Source organism: Dromiciops gliroides, chromosome 3 (genome assembly GCF_019393635.1).
Source record: "Dromiciops gliroides isolate mDroGli1 chromosome 3, mDroGli1.pri, whole genome shotgun sequence".
Lineage (NCBI taxonomy): Eukaryota > Metazoa > Chordata > Mammalia > Microbiotheria > Microbiotheriidae > Dromiciops > Dromiciops gliroides.
In genome coordinates, this window is record NC_057863.1 from 658,951,074 (window position 1) to 658,967,367 (window position 16,294).

The 16,294-nt window shown below is 48.4% G+C and overlaps 1 protein-coding gene and 1 pseudogene across 1 annotated transcript in view; both read left to right on the top strand.

Moving 5' to 3' along the window:
- The window catches only part of LOC122748371 (zinc finger protein 850-like), a gene marked incomplete at its 3' end in the record, with an annotated part of 465,756 nt that overhangs the window by 168,931 nt on the left and 280,531 nt on the right, over positions 1-16,294 (top strand). The window lies entirely within an intron of this gene.
- Positions 8,468-13,736, top strand: LOC122748368 (annotated as a pseudogene).

The following is a 16,294-nucleotide window of genomic DNA, read 5'->3' on the forward strand; positions in this document are numbered from 1 at the left end:
AGCCAAAGGAAGGAGGAGCCAATGGTCAGGGACTTTTCCAGGGACCTCCAAGCTCTTGCTTCCCCACTCCCCCCATCCCAACTGTGAAAGGCCTTCACATTCTCTGGTCTCTATTTGGGTTTCCAGATCAGCTTCCCAAGCCTTCCCTCTCAGCCTGGCCTGGTCGAGAGGTGGCCTCAGGGTCGGATGTGACCCTCCTGTGCTGGGGGCCCTCACAACACACCAGGTTTGTTCTGTACAAGGAAGGAGATGAGAACATCCTGCCAAGCACGGATACCACTAGACATGGAGCCCTGTTCTTCTTGAGTCAAGTGACCCCCAAACACTCTGGCAACTACAGCTGTTGCTACCAGTATGACACCATTGGAAGTCTCCGGACACAGCACAGTGACCCCCTGCAGCTAATAGTGAGAGGTGAGAAGAAGAAGCCCGTGGGACCCACTGTAGGGTGCCAACAACCCCTCCCTCCATCAGCCCCTACAAGGAAATGAAACCAAGGCCTAGGCTCTGGCCAGGAGGCTCAGGATAAGAGATAACAGAGACTTTCACATTGTCCTCAATTCTAGGCCCACAGGAACCTAGGGTATGTGCTGGGACGTGAAGCTTCCCCCCCATATTTCCCTGTGACTCACACTTCCCTATCTTGGTCCCTGGCTTTCTGCCCCTCATTTGAAGGGATGACCCCCATCTGAATAGGATTTGTGCCAAACTGTTGGACGCTGCTGGTGATGAGAGGCTGTGGAGGAGGATGGGAGGTCAAAGTTAAGGGTCAGCTGCAAAGGCAGGATGAGGGTCCCCTCTGGGCAGTCATTCATGAGAACTCTCTCTCCCCCGCCCCCAGCCCCAGATCCCAGTTACACCCTCATCGTCACCCTAACCTGTGTCGCCTTCCTCTTCCTGCTCCTCTGCCTCCTCCTGCTGGAATTCTGCCATGGATCCATCCCTGTGGGTGAGTGTGGGAGCAGAGAGTGACCCCCTTGGGGTCTGAAGGCACAAGGAGGTAGGAGAGGACTGGACCTTCATGTCTTCCTGGGGATCCTCTCTCCTCTTGCTTCCCTTCCCATCTCTCTTTCCCAGGGACCTTGCAGGTAGAAAGCTCTAGAAGGGAGAGACTCAGCTCCTCTTCTCATAGTCCCCTCCATTCCTTCCTTCCTGGATAGAGTCCCTGGTGAGGTGAAGATAATCCAAGAACCTCCCAGAGTGAGCTTTCTCCCCCTGTCCTATGTCATCCTTTTTTCCATAAAAGTGCCTCTTCTGCCCTTGGTTTCTTGGGGTATCTGCCTTCTCCAATACCCCGAGACTATCAAGAAAAGAGTCTTTGTAAGTTACCTGGGAGTGAAAGGGACATGATTCTGGAGCAGTCAGAGGGGATGGTGATGGGCAGTCTAGGTCCTGGTAGCTAGGGGGTGGTGGATCCCTCAGGGAGTGACCTGTAATCAGCTGAACATAAGGACCTTGAATAGGAAGCAACAGTGTGGAGACCTCCACAGAGTCCACATTCCAGACCCCTGGGTCCTTGGCATGAGGGACATGCCCTGAGGCATTGGGAACCTTTGGAAAAGGCATCTTCACCTTCTCCTCTTTTCTCTCTTCCTCTCTCCTCTCCCTCAGTTCTCCTTTCCATTGCTCTCCTTTGTCTTACCTCTCCTCTGTCTTCCTCAGGTCCCCATCATTGAGGAACCATGGTGCCTGTTGGGGATGTCCACTTGCGTGTGGAGTTCTGCAAACCAAGTGCATTCTCTCTGACCTTGACCTACAAATCCCCTACCGCATTGATTTATGGCCAATAAAAAACCTGGCTTTGGCCACACAGCATCACCCCATGGAAGATTGACCCCAGTGCAGTTGGACTCACTTTCCAGGCTTTGAACCCTGGAACAACAAGCCTGGATGGCCTCGTGTTCATGTCGCTCCAATCTTCCCAAAGGACCCTGTATCAACCCTCCTGACCCCAGTGCCTAGAATTGTGCTTTCCCAAGGTCACAGCTGGTCTCTCCAGGAGACCTTTCATTCTTTAGGGACCAAGACTCTTAGGCTTCAGTTTGTGGGTCCCAAGTATCTGTCTTGTCCTGCCCAAAGTGATAGAGGTTCTTAATAAATTCTCATCTTTAGGAAGTTATTGGTAGACTGCACTCTGAGGAGCTTTGTTCAGTATTTCTGTAGGGTTGGCCCCTTCTTTCTATTTCACTTGGACCAACTAAGTATAAATCTCCCCTGAGGCCTGTAGGAGCTTCACGATGGCCTGGACTTTGGGCTGAACCACCCTTAGGATACCTGAGTAGCCCCCCCTTCAGTCCCCATCACACCAGGGTCACTGGACAGGCTTCTTCTTGATGCTGGTCTTTTCTTTTCCCACCCTTTTCTTTTCCCACCACATCTGCATAAGCTTCAGACACCCCAAATCCTAAAAGTAAATGGGGTTTTCCTTAGTCGCTCATAGATCAAACCCCAGATTTGTTTGGTACAGGGAAGATTGTGTCTCTCTTTTTCTGTCTGTCTGTCTCTCCTCCCTTTCTCTTTCTATTTCTCCCACTGTCTCTTTATCTCTGTCTCTATCTCTCTCATCCTGCTGATGCTGCTACCCACCTATGCACATGCTCCAGCTTTCCTCACAACCCCCCCCCCCCCGCTTTCCATCATAGGTACATGGGATGTTTCTTTTTTTTGCTTGTTGATGAATTTATTGATTGAGGTATTCCGGATATCACATGAGATGTATTTTTCATTTCTACCCTCAACAACAAACATTTTTGAGAGCTCCTGTTTGTGGGTTAGGCATTGGGAGAGATACAAAGATTAGTGAGACACAACCTTGCCCTCAGGAGGTTTACAAATTTCAGTAAGAAGACAGAATATGTGTCAGAAGTGAAATAGGAATAGGAGTTTGCAGGGACTAAAAAATTTTTCAGGGGTGTACATTCTAACCAATTTCAGTAGGAAAGGAGCTCAGGATCACATAGTGCCTAGGACACTCTAGCTGGTGGCTTGTGCTTTCTCTTTGTTCCTTCTCTGAACTGAGAAAGGCAGCTGGTGGGATTTGTGTCTTCTACATTCTTATCTTCCTAAGGTGCTTCTCTAGGTTCAGATTCCCTCTGCCAACCAAGCCCCTCTATCATTGATACCTACTTCATTTCCAAGAGAGAAAAAAGCCACTTATTCCAAGTTCTATTTCCTGTCCCTACCTCCAAACCTTTCATTTTTCTTACTTGGGTATTTATGTCTCCGGAGTGGTTGTCTGAATATGTTTTACTAAAAATAAAGTTCATATAGTTTGATTTTACTGCTCACTCTATGAAGAACCCTGGCTCTTTTACCAGATTAGCCCAAGGATGACGGGACTTTTCCCAATCTATTTATTTGTTTTACATATTTATTTTAGTTGGCTTAAAGTCAACCTTATTTCACTTTTGATAAGGTGCCCTAGACTAAGTTAGTCTAACCAGTGGGCTGCTCAGAGGCCCAGACAAACTTTTTGAAAACTTTTTAAAAATTTAAAACATTTCATTTTTTTCACTGAATAAGCATTTTTTCCCTTGCTTCTACCTTTCTCTTCATTATGTGGTAAAAATTATTTGTGGTAAAGATTAATATTGAAAGTTTTAGCTGAATCATTTGAGAGGGGCTACATCTGGCCCACCCTGAGATTGCACATGCAACTGAGCAGCTTTTGAAGGACCTCCCCTTTCGGGGAGGAAAATGCGAGGAACTTCTGGAATGCCAACTCTAAAGTGATGGCAGGAATGGAAATTCGGGCTTTCTGGCAGTTGACTTAGTCATGGTGGCGGTGTGCTGGTGGTGTCTGGGGACCTGACAGAGCATGTGTTTTGTACTCTGTTATGGGCTACTATTGAGTTACCACAGACTGACTGGGTTGGTGAGTTAATGATGGAAAATCCTAAGTTTAGTGTTAAGACTATCTGCATTTCTACTTCCTTATTTCCTTATTTGGTTTCACCTTTGTGGTCGAATTAATTCCCAAGCAATAAAACCTGATCCTTCATGAACTAAAGCTCAGAGGCTCCTTTTCTTATTGGCCTGGGAGGTGTATATATGGGAAAGTATAAAAGGGGAAGATTAATGCTCCATATATCCAATTTTGACTCTCACAATTAGGTGTGTTTGTGGGGAGGAACCCAAACCTTTTTACCAATATCAAACAAGACAAATTCCCTCTTTGACCATGTCTAAAAATGTATGTCTGGTTCTTCATCTTGAGTTTATCATCCCCTCTGTATTGAAAGTAGTTCGGGGCAGCTAGGTAGCACAGTGGATAAAGTACTGGCCCTGGGTTCAGGAGGACCTGAGTTCAAATCTAGCCTCATATACTTGACACTTACTAGCTGTGTGACCTTGAGCAAGTCACTTAACCCTCATTGCCCTGCAAAAAAAAGTCAAAGTAGATAACTTGCTTCATCATTGGTCCTCGGGAATCATGGCTGGCAATTACATTGATCCAGGTTCTAAAGTCTTTCAAAGTTGTTTGTCTTTATGATGCTGTTATTGTACAAATTGTTCTTCTGCTTCTGCTCACTTCAGTCTATATCATACAAATCTTTCCAGTTTTCTCTGTATCTATCCCCTTCACCATTTTTATAGCACATTCCAGTATAGTCACATCGTATAACTTGTTTAGCCATTCCTTAATTGATAGGTTCTGTCTTAGCTTCCAATTCATTGCTACTACAAAAAGGGCTGCTATAAGTAATTTTGTATATATGAGCCATTTTCCTATAGTTTGGATTCCAATTTTTAATCCCTTCTTGCCTCCCTCCAATCCCCCCTCCCTGAGACTGCAAGCAATCAGATATGGGTTATACATTAGTCATATTATGAAAGAAGAATCAAAACAAAAGGGAAAACCTCAGAAAAGAAAACAAACAAACAAAACTGTATAGTTCAATCTGCATAGAGATTCTACAGTTTGTTTTTCTGGATCTGGAGAGCATTTTCCATCATGAGTCCTTTGGAATTTTCTTGGATTATTGTATTGCTAAGAAGAGTTAAGTCTATCACTACTGATCATCACACAATGCTATTGTTACTGTGTACAATGTTCTCTTGGTTCTGCTCATTTCACTCAGCATCAATTCTTATGTCTTTCCAGGGTTTTTTTGAAATCCACCTGCTTATCATTTCTTACAGCATAATAGTTTTCCATTACATTCATATACCACAACTTGTTTAGTCATTTCCCAGTTGATGGGCATCTGCTCAATTTCCAATTCTTTGCCACCACAAAAAGAGCAGCTATAAATATTTTTGTACACATGGGTCCTTTTCCCTCTTCTATTATCTCTTTGGGATACAGACCTAGCAGCGATAACACTGGGTCAAAAGGTATGAATAGTCCCATAGCTTTTTGGGCATATTTCCTAATTGCTCCCCAGAATGGTTGAATCAGTTCACAGATCCACCAACTATGCATTAGTGTTCCAATTTTTCCACAGCTTCTCCAACATTTATTATTTTCCTTTTTTGTCTTATTAGTCAATTGAATAGGTGTGATGTGGGACCTCAAAGTTGTTTTAATTTGCATTTCTCTGATCAGTAGTGATTTAGAGCATTTTTTTTCATATGGCAATAGATAGCTTTGATTTCTTCATCAGAAAACTGCCTGTTGAAGGTGACAAATTGAGGAGAAAGCATAGTCCTTGACAGAAGATGAGAAGACACCAGTAACCCACTGCTCTGCACAAAGAAACTCCATGGGTGTAGTACACTGAATATGTTTTAAGACTTCTTTAATGTATTAACTGGGTTTACTATGTTTTCTCCTTTTCTCCTTTCACAATATTATTAGTTTTATGGGAAGATGTTCTGACAGGGGGAAATGCCTCAGATATGCTGGAAGAAATTCTGGTGATAGAAAAATCTAAAAATTATTACTGAAAATATCAAAAATAAAAATACCAAGGAGGGCTCAGTCTTTTACTATCCAGGCTTAATGTAGCTCTTTCTTTAACCTATGCTCATATAAAATTGTTTTCCATTTTCTAATACTGAGCATGTCACTTACATTCCCTGGTTCACAGCCTCTTTAACTGTAAGATATGGGGAACTGGAACAGATCACCACTAAGCTCCCTTCCATCAGTAGATCTATGGTCTAGGATGTTATGACTTCTTCAGCTCAGCCTACAGGGGATCTTGTCCAGTTTATCCACATTGCTCCTACAGGATCATCCTCACCAGTGATCACAGTACTCTGGGTGTGGTCTGACTGCAGCATGGCACAGTATGTGTGTTTTCAACACTACTTCTCCAATGCAGGTTATGATCTCAGAGGTGTTTGTGGTGGCTGTCTCAACACATTGTTTATATCTCAAGTCTTCCATTCACTAAAATGACCAGATCATTAGAGGGAAAATTGACTGTGACCTATAGATATATAAATGTATATATAAATACACACATATGCAAAATATATGTAGATATACACATATATGTATGTAGATACACATATCTATAGGAATGTGTATCTACTTATATATATTTACATATACACATGTACTGCAGGTACATGTATGTGTATATAAGTATCCACTTAAATCTACATGTATATAGAGACATATACTTATTAGGACCATTTGTCTTGTCTATAATTCACTCCCCCAACCTTTGCTCACATGGAGCCTCCGTTCATTTAAGACCCTGCTTACACACCACAGCTCTCATGTGAAGTTTTACATACACACACATCTTTTTATTCTATATTGACTATGTATGTATTTATTTTATGGAAACAGAAACCTATGCACATATTGTCTCACTAAAGAGTGGAAACTCCTTGGGAAACTTCCTGTCTCTGAATCCACGGCATTTTGCTCAGAGCCTGGCCATATTATAATTATTATATATTATTATAATTATTATAATTGTGTATGATCAATTGTGCCCCAGACAAGACCAGGGACTCTCTGACCTGCCATCACACTTGTGTTCTCATCCCCCTTCTCCACCCACAGGGAATAAACATTAAGTCAATGTTACTCTGTGCTGAGGGGAAGGGCTGACTATCTACTATCTAAAGCCTCCACTCAGGATTCTGAGCCATGGGCTGCCCAGGTCAAAGGTCTCTTTCTGATCACCAGACTCTTTTCTCAGGCTCATCTATTTCAACTTAATCCCCTCCTATGTCTCAGCCCTTTCTCCCCTCCTCTTCCTTTGTGCCTTTGGGAAGCCCTCTTCTGTCACTACCAATTTTCCATTGAAGAAAACTCTGCCTTCCAACCCCAAATCACTTTGCCTAAACATTTTACACTGACACGTATACTTCAAAGTAGTTTTGTTCTCACCAATGCAGTGTCAGTTGCACAAGGGCAGTCACATTGTTTTTTTTCCTCTTTGTACTCCTAGCACTCTACATAGAGCAGGTCACAAAGTAGAAGCACAATCAATGGCAACTGAGTTGGAGCTGGGTCTTGTCTAGGCAGGAGGCTGCCTGATTCATGGGGTTCTGTGCCAGGGAAGCTCTGAGTAATGAGGTGCAGGGCAGCCCAGGACTGGCAGCTGTTCTCCTGAAGGGCTCCTGAGACTTCCTTGTGAAGGGATAACTTTGTAAGCAGGTTCAATGCCTGACTAACCTGCAATTAGAGAAGCCAGCACCAAGGATGGCCATTCCTGGGGTGAAAGGAGCTGCCATTGTGGTGTAAACGAGGCCTAATACCTGAGGGTCGGGTGCCCCCACACTGCACCAAATTCCTACGGTACCTGGAGCAAGGTTCATGATTTCAACTGATTTGAAGTCAGGAAGACCTGAGTTCAAATCTTACCTTAGAAACTTCTTAGCTGTGTGAGACGGGTAGGTCACTTAATCTCTGTCTGCCTCAGTTTTCTCATCTGTAAAACAGGTATAATGTAGAATCCATTGTTGTCTGTGTGTGTTGTTGTGAGGATTAAATGAGATAATATTGGTAACATACTTTACCAGCCTGAAAGCACCAGATAAATGATAGCCAATGGTATTGGGTTTTTTTTTTATTTAAAAAACCTTTTTTTAAATTTTTGTATTTTTTAAATTTTTTATTTTTTAGCCAATGGTATTGTTGTTCTTGATGTTGTTCATGTCATTCATCCCAAGGGAGGAGATGAGACTGAACCAGGAGTAAGAGCACACATGGAACATCTCAAAACCCAACTGAGCCCAGGGTCTGAGGCTGATTCTTCTGGACCCAGAGCCTTAGGCTCCTGTGCCCAATATTTGTCTTGTAGGGTGAAGCTTTCATGGGGGACCCTGGTCCTTGTCAGGCAACCCTAAATCTTAAGACACCCTGATCCCCTCAGAGCTAAGCCCTGAAGGGCCATCGTCTGTTGTTCATTAGTATAGGAGCGGAAATGGTGAGGCCAGGCTTTCGGGGTGTAAGGCAGCAGGGGTGGCTACCACATCCTGGGCCACACTTCAGTCCTCCTACCTTTTCCCCTCTGCACAGTTGAGGCTGGGCATCCCAGGACAGAACTGAAGACCCAGCATGGGCACCACAGTCACATTCCTGCTCTCCATTGGTGAGTCTCCAGGGTCAGGCCTGGGGAGGGAGGGATGAGACAAGGCCCTTGGCTGGATGATTCTGAAGGACAATGAGGAACCCTAAAGATGAGACTTCTTGGGTGGAGGAAGACCCTAGTGTTTGCTCAAAGGGCTCTTCCTTCATATTCTGGCCAAAGTAGAATGAGAGGTTCAGGGGCTTTGGTGAGAGCTGTGGATGGGGTCAGTGTGGGCTGCAGGGGAGCCATCTATGACCTGAGCCTCTCTTACAGGACTGTGTCTGCACTGGGTGATGGGGGCACAGACAGGTGAGTCCTGCCCCCAATATCCCACTGTCCTCTTTGCCTACCTTGTCCGAGATATTTCCTGATAGCTACTCCCAGGATGGGGAGGGAAGGAAACAGGGGACATTGTGATGATAAATGGGGTGACTCAGGGAGGAGATTCAGAATATGGAGGTGAAAGAGACATAGGGATTAGAGATATCCCTAGGAATCTGGACTCTGTTTCCTTCTCAGCCACCCTCCCCAGGCCCACCCTCTGGGCTGTCCCGAGTCCTGTGGTCCCCAGTGGAGCAGATGTGACCCTCAGGTGCCAGGGCCGACTAGAGAGTGACCGGTTCCAGCTGTGGAAGGATGGAGAGCTCAGAGAAGAGAGACATGCATCCTGGCAGCTGGCAGAGTTTGTGCTCAGGAACGTGGATGGTGTGAGAGATGCGAGAAGCTACAGCTGCCGCTCTGGGCAGGGGCCCTGGTGGTCGGAGCTCAGTGAACCCCTGACCCTGGTGGTGACAGGTGAGGAGGTGCTGGTATAGAACCCTCCCAGTCCTGAGAGATGAACCCCAGATCCTCTCTGGAGAGCCAGTTACAAGTAGCGAAATCCCTCAGGCTTTGCTACCTGTCCCCCCGCCCTTAATACCCCCACCTCCCCAGACTCTGGGAGCTCACAGCTCTTTAGCTCACATAGATATGTTTCTGAAATCTTTCTCCTCAATAACCCTGTGAGGAGGAGAGCACATGTACCAAGGTTTCCTTTTAGAGATGGGGAAATTGAGGCCTGGAGACAAGTAAGGAGACTTGAGCAGGTCACCTAGCTCTTTAGCATCAGGGACTGGATTTGAACCCGTGTCTCTCACTCCAAAACCCAGGGATATTTCCCCTCCTGGCCAGTGCCCCTGGTGACCCAGCCAGGAGATCTGGGCTGCTCCTCCCTCTGAGGATACACAGCAGCCTTTGGGAGAGGGGGCTCACAGCCACTTACTGAGAAAACTTTTCCCAGATAAACATTTCCTGTCTTCCCTCAGGCCCAAACTGGCGACACCAGACCTGTCCAGTTATGTCGCCCCTTGTTCCCTTCTGCCCACACTGCATTAGCCTAGAGAGACAACCACAGCCCCACCCATCAGGTCCCACCATTCTGCCTTTGCTCACCCAGGTCCCCTTGTCTGGGATGCCTTTCCCACCTTCATCCTTTACTTTCTTACTTCAAGAACTGCCCCAATTCTGGCTGCTCCGGGATGTTGGCCCTGATGGTATCAAGTGCCAATGTCCTGGTCTTTGGCCTTCCCAGCGTGGTGCCTACACCTCTCTAGTGCACCCACGCTAACATTGGGCCCCCTCCCACCAGCCCAGGATCCTATGCATCTGTCCTGTCTTAGAAAGCAGAGTGCGGAAGGGGAGGTAGCTTGAGAGTGGGAGCCTGGGGTGGGAAGTTCCAACCCCTGCCCCCTCGCTCCTGGCTGCATTCCTATCGGAAAGTCTCTGACCTTCTGGGAACCTGAGTTCCCTCTTCCATGACATGAAGCTCAGGGGCTGGATTATCTAATGAGGCCATTTGAGCTCAAACCCCTGGGATCCCTGGGACTGTGAGCCCCCCAGGACAGCAGGGAAGGAGTCTTCCCCAAACCTTTGGGGCTCTCCCATCACTGAGCGGGAAGCATCTGATGGGGGGGTGATTCGTGAGGTTAGGAGAACCAGAAAAGAGCTCATTCCTCACAGAGGTGCCCAGAGGGGGCCCCTGCCTGCTCTCCAGCCCCTGCCCACACAGGACATGCCCAGCTCTGCCTGCTCTGCTCTGGATTCACTGGGGGGATGAATGGGGGGGTCAGGACAGGGGTCTGGCAGCAATGGCAATGGGGGAAATGGGTAGGGTCCAGAACTGGGAATCTGGGTCTCTGTCTAATCCCCAGTCCTTGAGTTATTGGGAGGAAAGAGCTTTGCAAACCTCGGTTTAAGAGAAAGGCCTGAATTCACCAGAGATGTCGCATTAGGATCCTGCCTTGGTCCAGAAGGCCCAGGCTGTGGGGGCAGAGCTGGGCCCCTTGGAGGTAAGAAGAGGGGCAGGTGGGGGTGGTGACCCCCTCCTCCTATCTCCCTTCTCCTCCCATATGTCTGTGCCCTCAGAGCCTCCCCGGGGCCCCGAACATCTTTCTGAAGGAGCTCCAGCCATGAACAGACCTAGAAGACTGGGCTAAGGGGCCTGGCCTTGGACCCCCTGCCCACTCTCCCCCTGCTAGGCTGTGTTACGGGGTGAGAGTGAGAGTGAGAGCTCAGGCCCCCAACTTCCTTCTTTTGCCTTTTCCCAGGAGCCTTCCCCAAACCCTCCATTTCAGCCTCATCTGGCTCCATAGTATCCCTGGGGAAAACAGTGACCATCGCGTGCCACATGTCACCACAGGCCCCCTCTCAGGACTACACCTTTGCCCTCCTGGAGGCCAAGAGCCTGGAGCCTTTGCAGCTGCAGAGCCCTGCAGGGACCCGGGCTGATTTCTCTCTTCCCTCTGTGAGGGCCGAGGACTCTGGCAGCTACAGCTGTATTTACTACAGGAAGACGGCCCCCCACAGAGCATCACACCCCAGCCAGGCCCTGGAGCTGAGTGTGCCTGGTGACTACCGATGGAAAACCCCAAAGTCCCCAATTCCTTCCCCCTCATTGCCCCTCCCCCTCCTGCCTAGCTACAGGGACAGCACAAAATCCTGGGAATTCTGAAGGGAGGGTTTGCAGGGAGGCTGGAGGAGACCCTGGGACCTTCTCCTGTTCCACATGCACTTAGGTCTGAGCCCCAAGATAGTGGGGGTGCTCTCAGGTCAAGGTGGGCCCAGGCAAGACAGAGACAGAGGCAAGATTGTGATTTCCCATCTTACTGAGGGGTTGGGGGAGGGGGCCTAGAAATGACATCTGACCTTGAGCTCTGACAACCTTTCTCCTCAGGACTACTCCCCAAGCCAACACTGTGGGCCCAACCTGGCCTTGTGATGGTCCCAGGGTCCAACATCACTCTCTGGTGCTCACGGCCCAAGCTGCCTTCCCTTGAAGAGGTGACCTTCACTCTGTGGGAGACCAGGACCCAGGAGCCCCTACAGCGCCAGAGCTCAGCAGAGCCCTGGACTAGCTTCCCCCTCCCTTCTCTGAGACCCCGGGACGCTGGGAGCTACAGCTGCACTTACAAGGACAGGAGATCCTCTGCTAGAAGATCAAAGACCAGTGAGGCCCTGAAGCTGGTGGTGACAGGTGAGGGGGTGTGTGGGCCCCACAATGCCTCTGAGGGTGACCCCTCTGCTCTCTACCCAGACACACAGGCCTCAGAGAGACAAGGGCACGTGTCTGCACAGTCTGCTCTGCCCCAGGGCCTGGCAGGACTCAGTGGTTTTGGAAGACCTGAGGCATTTCTGCTCGGATCTAGAATCTTGGGAAGAAAAGTGATGGTGGGGACTGGGCCAGGGTTAGGAGAAGAGTACCAGAGCCCTAGAGCTGAAAGGGGTCTTGGAGGTGCTTAAGGACACACTCTCCTATGACCAATGAGCAAAGTGAGGCCCAGGGAGAGGGCTGGACTTGTCCAAGGTCACAAACAACGGGGTGACAAAGCTGGAAATGAGCCTGAGCCTTCTCGCTCCTGGGCTATGATCTGAGCCCACATTATAGGCTGTGCCCTGGGGCCTCTCTGTGCCACCCAAAATGAAAAGTGAAGAGGCATGGTCTTCCCTTCTGAAAGTCATCAAAGGCCTGAGGCCAGAGGCAGCGTGAGCTCCCTCAAATGGGAAAGTCTTCTGATTTCTAGCCAAGTACATCTCAAAAGGGCTGAGAGATCTTCCAGTCCAACCCCTCTCATACAGTGGAGACAACTGATGTTCAGTCAGGCCAGTGAATGGAACAAGGTCATACAGGGACTCAGGGGCAGAACAGGGCCTTGACCCAGGTATCCTGACTCCCAGAGGTATTTCCTTCCTCTCCCAGGATCTCTGCCCAAGCCTTCCCTCTCAGCCCTCCCGGGCCTTGTGGTGGATCCCGGGACCCATGTGATTCTCCAGTGCCGGCAGCCCCCTCAGTCATCCCTCTGGGGGGTGACCTTCACTCTGATGAAAGAGGGGACCCCTCAAACCTTGCAGAGCCAGAGCCCAGCTGGGATGTCAGCTGACTTTCCCCTCCTCTCTGTGAGGGCCCAGGATTCTGGAAACTACAGCTGTGTCTACTACAAGAGGATGGCTCCATCCCAGGTGTCTGAGCCCAGTGAGGTCCTGGAGATCTGGGTGACAGGTGAGAGTGTGCCCAGGTTCACAAGGCAGAGATTCCAGTTTTGAGACTCAAGCCTTAGAGCCAGGCCAGAAAGTCTGGGAAGATATCTTTTTCCAGGTCCTTTTAACCATCATCAGGTAGAAGTTGTGACAAGGGCTGAAGGTCCCTAATGATGGAGAGAGCAAAGGTGGAAGGATGGGCCAGCTCAGGTTCTGCTCCAAGCTCAAGGGACAAAGAGAGAGACCCCTCCTTGTTTCTAGATGGACCAAGAGAACATCTGAGGTTTAGCATCCACGCCTCCCCAGGGAAGGAGACTTTGGGCAAGGAATGACCAAAGAGCCAAAGGAAGAGAATTGTTGTTCAGGGAGTTTCTCAGGGTCCTCTGAGCTCTTGCTCTCCCCACCCTCATCCCAGATCTGGAAGGGGGTCTTGAGCATCTCTTGCCTCTTTTTGGGTTTCTAGATGCACTCCCCAAGCCTTTCCTCTCAGCCTGGCCTGGTCCAGAGGTGGCCTCGGGGGCCAACATGACCTTGCTGTGCTGAGAGCCCTCATGGGCTACTAGGTTTGTTCTGTACAAGGAGGGAGATGAACAAATCCTACCAAGCATGGATGCTGCTCAAGGTGGAGCCCAGTTCTCCTTGTCTCAATGGAAAGCCAAGCACTCTGGCACTGACAGCTGCCACTACCAGCTTGGCCCCAGTGGAAGTCTCTGGACACAGCACAGTGACCCCTGGAGCTTATAGTGATAGGTGAGGGGAAGAAGCTCATGGCACCCACTGGAGGGTGCCAATGACCATTCCCTCTTGTCTCCCCTATAAGGAAATGACAGCAAGGCTTTGGCTGTGGACAGGAGACACAGGAGAAGAGACAACAGAGACTTTGTCACTGTCTTCAGTACCAGGCCCATGGAGACCAATGGTGTGAACTGGGCCATGAGGCTTCCCCCCACACTTCCCTGTGACCCGAATATCTCTATCTTGTTTCTGAGTTTCTCATCCTAATTCCCAGGGATAAGCCCTCCCTCAGCAATATTTGTGCCAAATGGTCAGTTTTTGGTGGTGATAGGTGGCTGTGGAGGGAGATAAGAGGAGAAAATACAGGGACAATTTCAGGGACAAGATCAGGGTCCCCCAAGGATAAGGATTTAGAAATCCTTCTCTCTCCACCCCCCCAGGTACAGTGCCCAGTAACACCCTCCTCATCACCTTCAGCTGTGTTTCCTTCCTCCTCCTCCTCCTCTGCCTCCTCCTGCTGGCTTTGCTGTGCCGTGGATCCATTCCTATGGGTGAGACGGAGGGAAACCCCTTCATGTCTTAAGGAATAGTGATGGGTCAGGACTGGCACCTCCATGTCCTCCTCTGTGGTCTTCCCTGACCTTGCTTCTTCCCTTCCCATGTCTCTCTCACCAGGGTCTTTACAAGGAGACAGCCCTAGCAGGTAAGGAGACTCGGCTCCTCTTCCCATAGTCCCCTGTTCCTTCTCTCCCATGGAACCCTGGACCATCTATACTGTGGTGATGAGATGTTGTCCATAGAGCCTCCTGGGCTGAGCTCTCTCCTCTAACCTATTTCCTCTTTCTCCCTACTACAGGTGCCTCTGTTGCTCTTGTCTTCCTAGCAGTACCTCCCTTCCCCCTCAGCCTGAGGCCTGCAGAAAGGAAACCCTGTGTAAGTTTTCTGGGGAACAAGGGGCTATGATAATGGGTCAGAGAGAGATGATAGTGGAGGGGAGCCCTGGTCCTGGGAGCTGTGGGAATGATGGAAGCTTCCTTCCGCCTCAGATGCAGAAGTGGCCAAGGAGAGATCAAGGGAGCTGATGGTGAGTTAGCCCCATCCTGTCCTGCACTGGGAAGAGCCTGTTACACCCTTGCCCCAAACCTTTCCAAGAGGCTTTAGGCCCAGAGTTGGATCACTTCACTTACCAATTTTTCCTTCTGGTTATCCAGTGCAGGGCCTCTGAACTGGGAGCCCCTTAACTCATTGGGGTAACTTGTTAAATATTTCATTCACGGTGCTTTAATAGCCATTGTTTTCTTTATAATTTTTTGTAGTTTATTTCATGTAATTGAATGAGTCTGAGAAGGCATCCAGAGCTCTCACCAGACAGGCCGTCAGAGCCTTCACGACCCCCAAATAGATTAAGGACTCCTGCTCCAATGTCATTCACTGTTCCATCAGCCTTGTATTTCTCCTTCAGGTCCCCATGGCTGAAGACCCTCAGGGAGTGACCTATGCTCAGCTGAACATAAATACCTCGAATGAGAGGAAAACTGACCCCACACAGACAGCCACAGAGTCCGCCCTCTATGCAACTGTGTCCAGGGACTGAGGGCTTGGGCACCTTTCACAGGAGAAATTCTCCCTTGTCCTCTCCCATCCCATCTGCCCTTCTCCCATCTACTCTCCTTTTCCTCACCCTGATTTCATGTGCTTTCTAGTTCATCTTCCCCAGGCTTCCATTATTGATGAGCCATGATGCCTATTGGGGCTATTCATTTCTAGATTTGTGCAAAACAAGTGTGTACATGTACAAGGATGAGAAACATATAAGATACATACAGAGAGGAAGGGGGAGAATCATCTCCATGGGGAAGTCACTGGCAGATGTGGGGACCAGGGAAATGCCTTCTGAACTAGAGTGTATTGGAGCTGAGCTCTTAAGGATTCCAGGCAAAGTAAGATACAGATTGGAAGAAAGATTCCACACATGGGGGACACACACTACAGAGACATGGAGGCAGGAGACTATTGTGTACAGGAAGGTATTTGATATTACACACAGTTGCCTTTATTTGTTTTGCACTAGGAGGTAAAGGAAAGAGTCTTTATATTTTTCTAATTATTTTGAACTTCTACATACAACCACATATCAAAAATCAGAGAATTTCCTTATGCTCCACAAAAAGCACAAGAAGGTTGTGTATGAGTCTGCAAATTTCCATTTCTTGCCTTCCTTCCTTCCTTCCTTCCTTCCTTCCTTCCTTCCTTCCTTCCTTCCTTCCTTCCTTCCTTCCTTCCTTCCTTCCTTCCTTCCTTCCTCCCTCCCTCTCTTTCTTTCTTTCTTGGCAATGAGGGTTAAATGACTTGCCCAAGGTCACACTGCTACTAAGTGTTAAGTATCTGAGGACGCATTTGAACTCAGGTCCTCCTGAATCCAGGGCCAGTGCTTTATCCACTGTGCCACCTAAATGACCCCTTTTCTTATCTTTCACTCCTTTAAATATCTATTCACACACACACAACCCACAGTAATATATATGCATATATAAATGTGTGTATGTATACCTACATATGCATATATA